Below are 10271 nucleotides of genomic sequence, written 5' to 3'. Positions count from 1 at the left end.
ATGCTTTGTAATAGGTCATGAGACTGAAATCACATCGATTGCATTGGAAAAAAGGTCCTCTCATTTAGACGATGCATAACCGTGTCAGACATAAAAACGCTACGAATTGAGCAGTGCCCCTACCCGACTGAGATTATAATTCTCAACAGAGGCGCGGCGATTCGGCCTGTCAGTAAGCGTTAATGGCATTCCATTAACGTACCAGCCTATGAGTCCATGTAATTGCACATTTTATTGTATTTGCGGACCATTGGGTACTGGCGGGAGCGGACTACGCGAGAATGTGTTTTGCTTTCAATCAACTGGCTTGTATCGCTCGCAGTACGAACAGCCCTACGCGAGCGCCGAGAGGGACCGAATTTCAATTTCATCGCGCGTATCGCCGTGAACAAATAATGCACCGATCAGACGTGGGTTCGCTTCGGTCACGTAGCTCGCTGTTGTCTCCAGAATGTTCAGTCTGCGAACGGAGTGACTTCGTCGTAAGCTCCGCAGTCTAAACTGTCACACTCGCCATGGCCAATCAGGCAACTAGAGCGTTCATGAGAAACTGCGCTGGAGAACATATACAGGGTGTTTCACCTAAGATTTTACGCAATTTTTAACAACAGCCTCTTTAAGTTAGAAGACCGATTTTTTTCGGCATTGCATTGGCAGTGGTCAAGGACATCAGAATACACGTACGACGTGCTAACCAGCAGGCTGGTTAACTAATATTGAATGGTTAATCTTTTAATCGTTACTGTTAGGCTTCTTAATTATTGAGAGCCGTGTAGACCACCGTAAGTTATATTAATATCAGTTTTCAGAATTTCGAAAACACGATTATCCGAGGCGCTGTGGCCCCCCAAAAATTTGGCTGTTTCGATGAGTTACGTGCACTGTTGAGTTTGCTTTGCCTTCAAACTTCTCGAAAGCGCATGTATTTTGGCACGATGTAGGCAAACATGGCGGCGCCCGTGTATCGAAGCTAAAGTGATGTCACACGCCTGCTTCATTTCGATAAAAATTCTCCCGCTAACACTGCCTCAGTGTCCGATTTAAGAGCGTTAGCTACGGGAGCTTCAAGTGTTTACATCGGTGTGTTCAGCAAACGTGGAGAAGACCAAATACAAACATCCGCGGATGTTTCCGGGAAGATCCCTTCTAATACAAAAGCAGCGCCATCTATCCCATATATTTTGCACTACTATTGCGATTTACAGCCACCTTCGCTATATCCGCTATATTTCCTCGTTATATCAGTTAATAAATTTTATAAACGTGCGCATCACAACACGACGAAACGTTTGACACCATCCCGAACCCCCTGCGACAAACGGTTCGGCCTTAATGGCCGTCGAACAACGTGTTTCGGTGTTATGACACCGGTTCTGACACCGTGTCTTGGTGTCAGAACACCCCCCACCCCCCCCTCCCCAAAATTTCCTTAGCGCTGCTTCGCGCCCCCCCCCCCCCTCCCCCCTCCCTGTTCTCTGTTGTTTGTCCTCGAAAAAAAGATGCACGTTGTCGCAGCTCTATAATAGGAAGTGCTGCCAGAAAATAGTCACTCTTCTTCGCCATCGCATATGGCACTCCTTTTATTGTAGGCACGATTCACCCAATTAAAGATACATTTTCACGTCAGCTGACTTTTTTCACCCTTGGCATTGTCTTCAAAATGACCACAAACTATAGCAAAATTAAAAACGCATTTTATTTTTTAAAGCAAAGCACTACTACGACAGGGCATAGGCTCACATGAATGGCGTAGAGGTTTTGAAAATTCAATTCGTTCGCAGTTGCTGGCTTTGTTGTAGAGCAGAAGCTTTTGTGTTGTTGTATTTTATGCGACAAATATTTTCAATAACCGCGATTTTTAGTACGAGTGTTTTTTTTTGCGGGCAAATAAATGTTCTTTAAGAATCAAGTCCTAGGAGCCCTGTGTGCATTCGTATTTTTATCCAGATATTGTAGTGAAGGAAAAAATTAACCCTTCGGCTTTACTAAAACAGAGAAATTACTAAGATATTGTTTGGACGCAGGCTCTGTTTATAGCCCCCCCTCCCCCAAACGATAAATAGTTCTGCCTACTCCACTGCTGGTCTGGCTAGACGACACTGACACTTTTCAGAACTGTTCCCAAAAAGTAAATCACGTCGGCATTGCACAAGAATTTTCGCCCCACAGGAAAGCTGACTGTTCACGCTTGTACTGTGTGAGGAATGTTTCATACGAGTGGAGTAAGCTCGCTGAACTTACTGCGAGGCTATGGTTTTTTTTTTTTTTCGGCCAATTTCAGTGAAGTTAATTGTGCGAAGCTGAGAGAATGACTCTGAAAGCGAGTGTCACTCGTTTCAAATGACAGTTTGGTCGCGTGACAGCTCGGAGGATTACGGTCGCCAAAATTTAGAAGCTGGAAATGAAGCAGCTCACTAACTCGCTTGAGGTCTCGCTTTCCGAGCCAGGGGGCATACCGAGGGCTTCACAGACAGTGATCGTCTTGTTTGTTACAGAGAGAGCACACAACATTACTTAACTCAATAAAGCTAAGTACCCCCCGGCTGATAAATTATTGACATAGAGTCAGGCGCCACCTCTTGGAGCTGTCTCCAAACTCATACATTCCCGAACCCGGTTATGTGTGGTCTTTAGTATCAGAGACAATATTCAAATGAGTGCAAGCTATCTAACGACAAAGCGGATCTCAATCATATTCTTTGGGAATGCCGCCTTGCTCCCCTGGAGGGGAAAAAAATAGTCGCTTGACCAATGGGAGGCTCTCCTACTCAGCTCCGATCCGGAGACTCGGACTAAAGTCGTCCAACTGGCAGAAGACGCCGCCAGGAGCCAAGACCTTCTGGCCGTCGTTTTGGCGAGGGGCCTAAAGCACCTCAGACATTTGGAAATAAATGTTTTAGAATCCAATCCAATATATGATGATGTGCAAGTTACTGATCAGTCGCTGCGTATCTCTGCAGGTTTATGGTTTATGAGGGTTAACGTCCCAAAATGACTCAGGTTATGAGGGACGCCGTAGTGAAGGGCTCCGGAAATTTCGACCACCCGGGGTTCTTTGGCGTGCACTGACATCGCACAGTACACGGGCCTCTAGAATCTAGCCTTCATCGAAATTCGGCCGCCGCGGCCGGGATCGAACCCGCGTCTCCCGGGTCAGCAGCCGAGCACCATAACCACTGAGCCACCGCGGCGGCCTCGAAGGCTCTGCAGATCACTGCGTGTGAGTGCGGTTAGGCGTGTGAAAAGAGTTTTGAGGGAATGAAGACTTATTTAGCACTGTAATAATCGGCACTGCCAGCCTTATACAAAAAATAAATTGTGGGATATTTGGAAAAAAGGAACTGGAAATAAAACTGTGCGCATATTACTTCGCTGTTCCGAAAAAAAAATGGATTGTCATCTCATTCGTGTGACAATTAAATCTGTTACACCTCGCCAAGTAAACACCAGCACGTATGAAGGGAAATGTAGTGAAGCTCGTATGATATTCAGTGCTGTTATATTCCGCTCTATAGATTGACGTAGTACATATGTTGCTGGTATGCTTTTCTTAATTTTTATTTGTCAGGAGCAATGATCTTAGGCGGGAGAACACTCGCACTTAGCTGAGTAACTACGTTAATTACTTGGCCGACAATGGAGTACCTTTCTCTAGTTTGACCAGGTAATATTTGCTGTTTCAATTAAGTGCTGGACGTGATGTGAATCAATGTTCTCGCGGCTTTCTGGGGCAAAATTTTCTTACTGTTTCGACGTGGCGTATGCACAGTAGCCTTAAAATTTAACAGAAATAATAAATAACTAAACGCCTTACGAAACCGATTAACATAGCGAGCAGAAAAAAAAACTCAACTTGATCATACGATTGGAGGGCATAAAATGGCCCCTTCAAACATGCCGACGGCAATGTACAATCGCTGGGTGACTCAATTCACTAGTATGGACGGCAGAGACCTGTACGTTGTGGTTTTAAAGATGCACTAAAGAGGAATTTGAACTCGTCTTTTTACCGCGGGAACTCGATCTACACGTTCCGACCATTCTTATAAACTCTGAATTATTGACCTGTGCGGCCGATTTCCCTAATTTAAATCAGATTAATGTCCCGGCTCCCGCCGTTTTTTGAGCTCACCGCTGACGATAGGAGGAGTCAACCAATCTTTCAGCCAGTCCAGTGGCGGCATGACGATCCGCCATCGGCGGAGTGATACGTAGCGATCGGCGAAAGCAAAGAGTCCACGCGTATTTTTATTTCCGTGGGCCTAATCTGCAGGTATGTTGTCTCTGACTGGATTTATTTATTCACGGTAACCTAAAAACCAAAGCAAAAGCGAAAGCGAAGCCGCCACGTGACTGCCTGAGAGGCACTCTACGCGTTAATTGACTCCTCCTACCGTCAGCGGTGAGTTCAAAAAAAGGCGGGGGCCGGGAAGTTTGATCCGATCTAAATTAGGGAAATCTGCCGCACCCGACAATAATTCGCAGTTTTTAAGAATGCTCGGAACGTATACACCGAGTTCCCGCAGTAAAAATACGAGCTCAGATCCCTCTTTAGTACACCATTAAGGCGCTGCGCGGCAACGTGCAGTGCCGAAGACGGACGCAGGATGTCATGAAAAAGCATTACGTAGTGGATATAAACAATTATCGACTTTATTGCAGCTTAAGAGGGAGACATGTAAATAGCAACTGCACTGCAACCGCGAAACAAACAACAATCACGAGGAATGTAAAACTGTAACGCATGTAAACACTGCTGGCTAGCAGACGATGCGAGAGGGCGTCCAAACCATAGAGGGTTCGCCGCTGTGCCGCGAGGTGGCGACTCTGCGCGATATTGCGGCCTATCTGACACATATATAACGGCGAAAATATAGGCATCTGGTGAGGCGCTACGCGCCCACTGTTGCTATGTGATACAGCGTGGTCACGTGGTTGCTGTTTTGGTAAATTTGACCTTCAATGCAGACAGACGCCTCCTTGGCAGACGTTAGTAAGAACTAACGCTCTTAAAACATTCTAATAAATTAGCTTTAAGCGATAACATACTCAGTAACATTCTGAATTGATCAACACCACAAAATAAATAAATTATTAAAAAAAATTCCTCTCTGCTTCTTGGTTTATGTGGCTGTTGGCTTCTGTCATATTTATAACGAGCCCCTCATTCCCCTTACCTTGTTTGCTTAATTGCTTAGCGAGGGCCTCGGTTCTGGCAGCCTTGATGCCATAGGAAGCATAAGAGGGTTCTCACGCAGCCTCCACCCTCTCCGTTCGATGACGTTCTACGTCACACCTGCGGTAACTCAGAAGGTTCTACGTCCGCCGCTTATGAACGTGGGTGGCGCTGATGAACACTCTCAAGGTTAGGTTACTTGTAAACATAAATACCCCCGAAAGCAGAAGAATTGACTGCCGTCGCCGTAGCTCAGAGGTAGAGCACCGGACGCATAATTCGGAGGTCGTGGGTTCGGATCCCACCGGCGGCATGTGGTTGTTTTTTCTTCTGCTTTTCTAATAAATTAGTTTTAAGCACATACTCAGTAATATTCTGAATTGATCAACACCACAAAATAAATAAATTATTAAAAAAAAATTCCTCTCTGCCCCTTGGTTTATGTGGCTGTTGGCTTCTGTCGTACACAATTATAGTACGACATAAAAAACAACATGATAAGTCGCAACCAGACAGCCGACAGTAAAGTAACAAGGCAAGCCAACGTTAATGCAATTCTGCATTCTCACATTTACGAAATTTAAGCAATAACTGTCTTTTTTTTTCTGGCGCTTCGGCTTGTCACGTAGTGGTGACGGCAGTATACGGCAGTGAGGAAGATAGCGAAAAGGGGTTGTGAAAGAAACTTTTTGCTGGGATGACTCGCGCCCACGGAGCATTGAATGACTCGGTGGCGGCGAAAGCAACAAGTGTGCTTGGCGGTAGTCGAACAGAGAATGCCTGCCGCTCTCAGCCGTGCTCAATTCAAAAGCTGACAAGTAACTGTCGAGACCAGGCGCCAAAGCAACTACAACAGACTGCAACAACATGGAAGCAGCTGCGAGCGGCCGCGATCAATCGAGATAAGTCTGGTCGCAACTCGTGTCACAGAATGATAACGCCGCGTTCACGCAGCTTTGGGAACGAACACTCAAACAATACAAAGATTCGTGGCATTAGTCCCCTCTCAAAGAAGCATCGAGCCGATGCTTTAAAACAAGTAAGGTGATCAGAAAAAAAAAATAAACATGGAAACTACAGTCAGTTGAGGGGGGAGAAGGGGAGCATCATTTTTGAATCGCCGATATCTTCGCTGTTAGTTAAGCTAGCTTAAACATTTTTGCGGTGCGGTGACGAGTGATGGAATACGAACTGCTTACGCGTTTTTCCTAAACTAAGTACGTATATCCCATTTCATGCTACCGTTAGAAGAGTATTCACACGACGTACCGAATCGCAGATCTCGAGGAAGAACCGCGCATCACGTGGCATGACGTCACTGATTCAGACCGATCAATATTTGTCCGCGGACAGGAAAAGGAGGGCGCTCTTTCGCTTTGGGATTCTGGCGGTGAACTAGCCCCAATTGAGAACGAAACACCACCATCTTGCCTGAGCACCCAGCTGCCTTTTCTGTTCGTTTTTTCCCCATGCTATTCCCCCAACAGCCTAGCTAACTGGCCCAATATTGGAAATGCATTTTCAAAAGCTGGTCCCACATAGGACCGCATTGAGGCCATCCATTTACAATACCGGGCCCATTACCTAAGCTGCTTGGATCGTTTCGATGCAGAGACAACAGCTGCAGAAAATTCTCGTCGCTTACACGAAGCAGCCGGCGGTGTCTACTTAAGGAGCTAGCTCTTCGTTTCATACCATAGAGTTTCTTACTATTACCTAGAGGGAAAGCTGGCAGCCCGTCTATGGGAGTTTGCATGGCGACCCCTCGAGACCACTTCAGCCACCATGGGCGCTCAAAGCATCATGGGGCGGTGAGCTACTTGTTGCGGAACTGCAACTTTTGGCCAAAAAATAATAAAAAAATAAAGCTGTTTGATAACTACAAACGTCCTAACATTCAATATCTTGTATAATGATTGCAACAAACGAGCAGAAAAGCATTTAAGTGCAAAGTTTGCCCAAAATAAGAGACAACTCGCTCTCCTATTGGCCAAGTAGTGAACACTGTAAAAACTAATATTTCGTAATTAACAGGCGCACTTTTAAAAGTAAATATGTTTTCAAAAAAGATTCTGTTGCTTAAATACTATAAGAGGTTTTTAAATGGTATTTCGGAAAAGTGAAACCTTTTATTGGCGTCGTGTGTCGTCGCGTTTTCACTACTATGGGTTTTGGCCACTGCGTTCGCGCGAAAGTCGTCTGCGCGCACACGAACAGCGTTTTCGGAATGAAACGTTTTAGTAGTGCCACTCCATGTTCCCGAAAAATTTCGACTGTGCCGCAACAAGTAGCTCACCGCCCCATGATGCTTTGGGCGTCCATGATGGCTGAAGTGCAGCGCTGCCAGCTTTCCCTCTAGGTAATAGTAAGAAACTCTTTGTTTCATACATAGCAGACAACGCTGCAGAGGTTACTGAAGTAGTGCGTCCGCGAAACCATATTACTCCGCCACGTATCATTCGTTCTTCTCGAAACTCCGGTCATTGTTTGGACGAATACAAAGAGCGGTATAAAACGATGTGGTAGCATTAAAAATCACAGTCGAAGCTATGAGGCGCTCAGTGTTCGGGCTCTCTGTCCATAATTTTCACGGAGAGTGAACTACTTTTTGGGCGCGGATTGAGTAGGGGCGATTCGACCTACCAACCGCGTATCTTACTGCCACGTATTCTTTTTGCTTCTCGAAATCTCGATGAATCGCAGGACGAAAATGTGGCAAGAGGTAAAACGAAGTCCGGGAGGTGCCAGTCACGACACTTTACTGCACGTTGTTGCATATATGCAACATTAGCATAAATGGCTCCAAAAACAAAAGGAAATCTGAGTTGGAGCTTCCTGTGCTCGTTGTTGCATTTCTGCAACATAGGTTTGAAAAGCGCGCCATCGTGTGTGCTGCCATCTGTCCTGCTTCAGTGGAATCACAGCCATAACAAACATGGTGATTGCTTCGCGCGCTCACGTGCTGTAACAACGGTAAGTTTTGCCGTTTTTTATGCCTTTCTGAACTGGATAATGTGCAGTGAAATTGTTTAGTCTTTACTACGCATCATTGTTAATGTGTGTAAGGCAGAAAACGTTCTTATAATGCAATATTTTGTTTCTGGCGCGTTAAAGTTGGTATGTTGCACATATGCAACAATGTGCACCTTGGTTCAAGATGGATTCAAGAATTCAAGATGGATCTGGCTACATCACTCTGCAAGGCGGGAAAAAAGCAGCTGAAGAAAAGGGGCAGACCAAGCAGCGAATCTATTGAACAAGCCATTGAGGTGAAGAAGAAGAGGGGCCCAACTGCACCCACTCCTACACAGGATGTTCGGCTAGATGAGGTATAATTTCTAAACAATCATGAGTTGTTTCAAAGGTTATAATCACATATATTCTTTCAGGTTGGCCACTGGGTTCTTTGGAGCCAAAAGAGGCAGCGCTGCAATTTTCCCAAGTGCACCGGAATCTGCATGAGCTACTGTTCTAAGTGTGGCATTCATCTCTGCTCTACAAACAAGAGCAATTGCTTCTACGTGTATCACACAATGAAATGACCGTTTTACTGTGGTTGATTCAGTGGTCATTATTTGTATTTCATTCTCACCAAGAACGGTGTTCAGCTTTGCAAGGTGTTTTCATTGTGCACATTGTTGCAAATATGCAACATACCATTTTTCAGCCAATAAAAAATGTTGATAACCAGCGAATCAAATTTCCATGTGCATATAGTGATTTTTATGACTGCCTGCATGTCCTGAAATAATCTTATCATAAAATAAAAAATCGTGCAGTAAAGGGTTAAGATTTGTCGCTTCAGAACACGTTTGTGCTCGGTTTGGTTGTACGGCGAACTACTTTTTTGCGTGCGGACTTAGCCTGCGCGAACAGGCGCGCTAGCTTTGGCAGCGTTGCCTGCAATGTATGTAATGGAGTACAGCTTTTCGTAACGTTGCTTTTGTACTTCAGCTCTTTCCTGGCAATCTGCAGTATTTGTGCCAGCAACTGCGTTTTGCGTATCGAGCATCATCGTAGTTATCTTCGTCCGCAGGCAGTATTAGCTTCACCGGTCAGCCACACGCAAATACGGTAACGTGTTGCCGATGTTACCGTTGAGGTTTGCCTAGCCACATTTTCCGTGCAGTAGCAGTTACCATGTTTATCGTGTACGGTGGACGTACCCAACATTTCAGGATAAAAGCATTTTTCAACAGGAAAGCTTCGACGAACGTATTTTTTTTTTTCATATAATGTAACCTTTCACTATGTCGCTCAGTACATCCGCAGATTATCCGTCGGCAGTCTTGAATTTTTGTTTCTATCAACGTTTTTTCTGTCGTCAAAAGCTTTCCCCATTGGTTTTCTATGACAGTTTTAACTGTTCGAAGCGATCGATGGAGAAACTATAATAAAATTATTTTGCCGCATATAAGAAGAATGGACCGTAACATTCAATATCTCTATAAAAGTGTCTTACAATTTTCCAATTTTCAAAATGTTTGTCAAGGAATGTTGGGCATGTTACTCTCTATCAGCAAGGCCATATATTGCATCGAAACGACGCTTACGCTTAGCCTCCATTTTGACGACTATTCTCGGACCAGGGCCCGTAACCCAACTTGTGTCTGTTTTGAAATCGCCGATAGGGGTGTTTTCGAAAGGAATGCAAATTGAAATATGGGCCCTAGTCACAGCTGCCGCGGCGGCCGTTCACCGCGCCGCCAACATGCTGTCGAAAGATAGTTGCTCCGTGCATGTTTTGATTCTTGGAGTTAAATCTATCAGCACGAGTTCTAACAGACTCAACTTTTTCAGGTCTTTGGCCTACGCCATCTTACCGTCTGCAACAACGGTCCACCGTGCTTAAAAGTTTGTTCCGGAAGAAACCGAACCAGTCTTAGAACATGGAAATCTTTTCCGGCCTGGGACCCAGATGACGTATCAATGTACAGTCTTTGTCAAAAGTATGAAGCCCTAAGGGGTCTGCTTCTGAGCCCTGCAGCGCGGCTCCTCTAGTATGTTCAGGGACCCCAATCTCACGAAGGCGGCACAAACTTAAGACCTCAACGCTCCCAAGCTTAGGGCTACATATTTTTCACAAAGACTGTAC

At 45.2% G+C, this 10271-nt stretch overlaps 1 long non-coding RNA gene and 1 other non-coding gene across 2 annotated transcripts; both read left to right on the top strand.

The window, feature by feature from the left end:
* Window positions 1-5417: 5417 nt before the first annotated feature.
* On the top strand, window positions 5418-5489 carry TRNAM-CAU (transfer RNA methionine (anticodon CAU)). Its single transcript has one exon. It is a non-coding gene; the product is annotated as a tRNA-Met (tRNA).
* A 2631-nt stretch (window positions 5490-8120) lies between these two features.
* On the top strand, window positions 8121-8607 carry LOC149348841 (uncharacterized). Its single transcript, XR_016292302.1, has 3 exons — window positions 8121-8149; window positions 8291-8505; window positions 8566-8607. It is a non-coding gene; the product is annotated as an uncharacterized LOC149348841 (long non-coding RNA).
* Window positions 8608-10271: the final 1664 nt, after the last annotated feature.

Source organism: Amblyomma mixtum, chromosome 4 (genome assembly GCF_055824585.1).
Source record: "Amblyomma mixtum isolate Tamu chromosome 4, ASM5582458v1, whole genome shotgun sequence".
In the NCBI taxonomy this organism is placed as follows: domain Eukaryota; kingdom Metazoa; phylum Arthropoda; class Arachnida; order Ixodida; family Ixodidae; genus Amblyomma; species Amblyomma mixtum.
The sequence above is the reverse complement of the archived record's forward strand: the minus strand, read 5'-3'. Positions and strand labels throughout refer to the sequence as shown.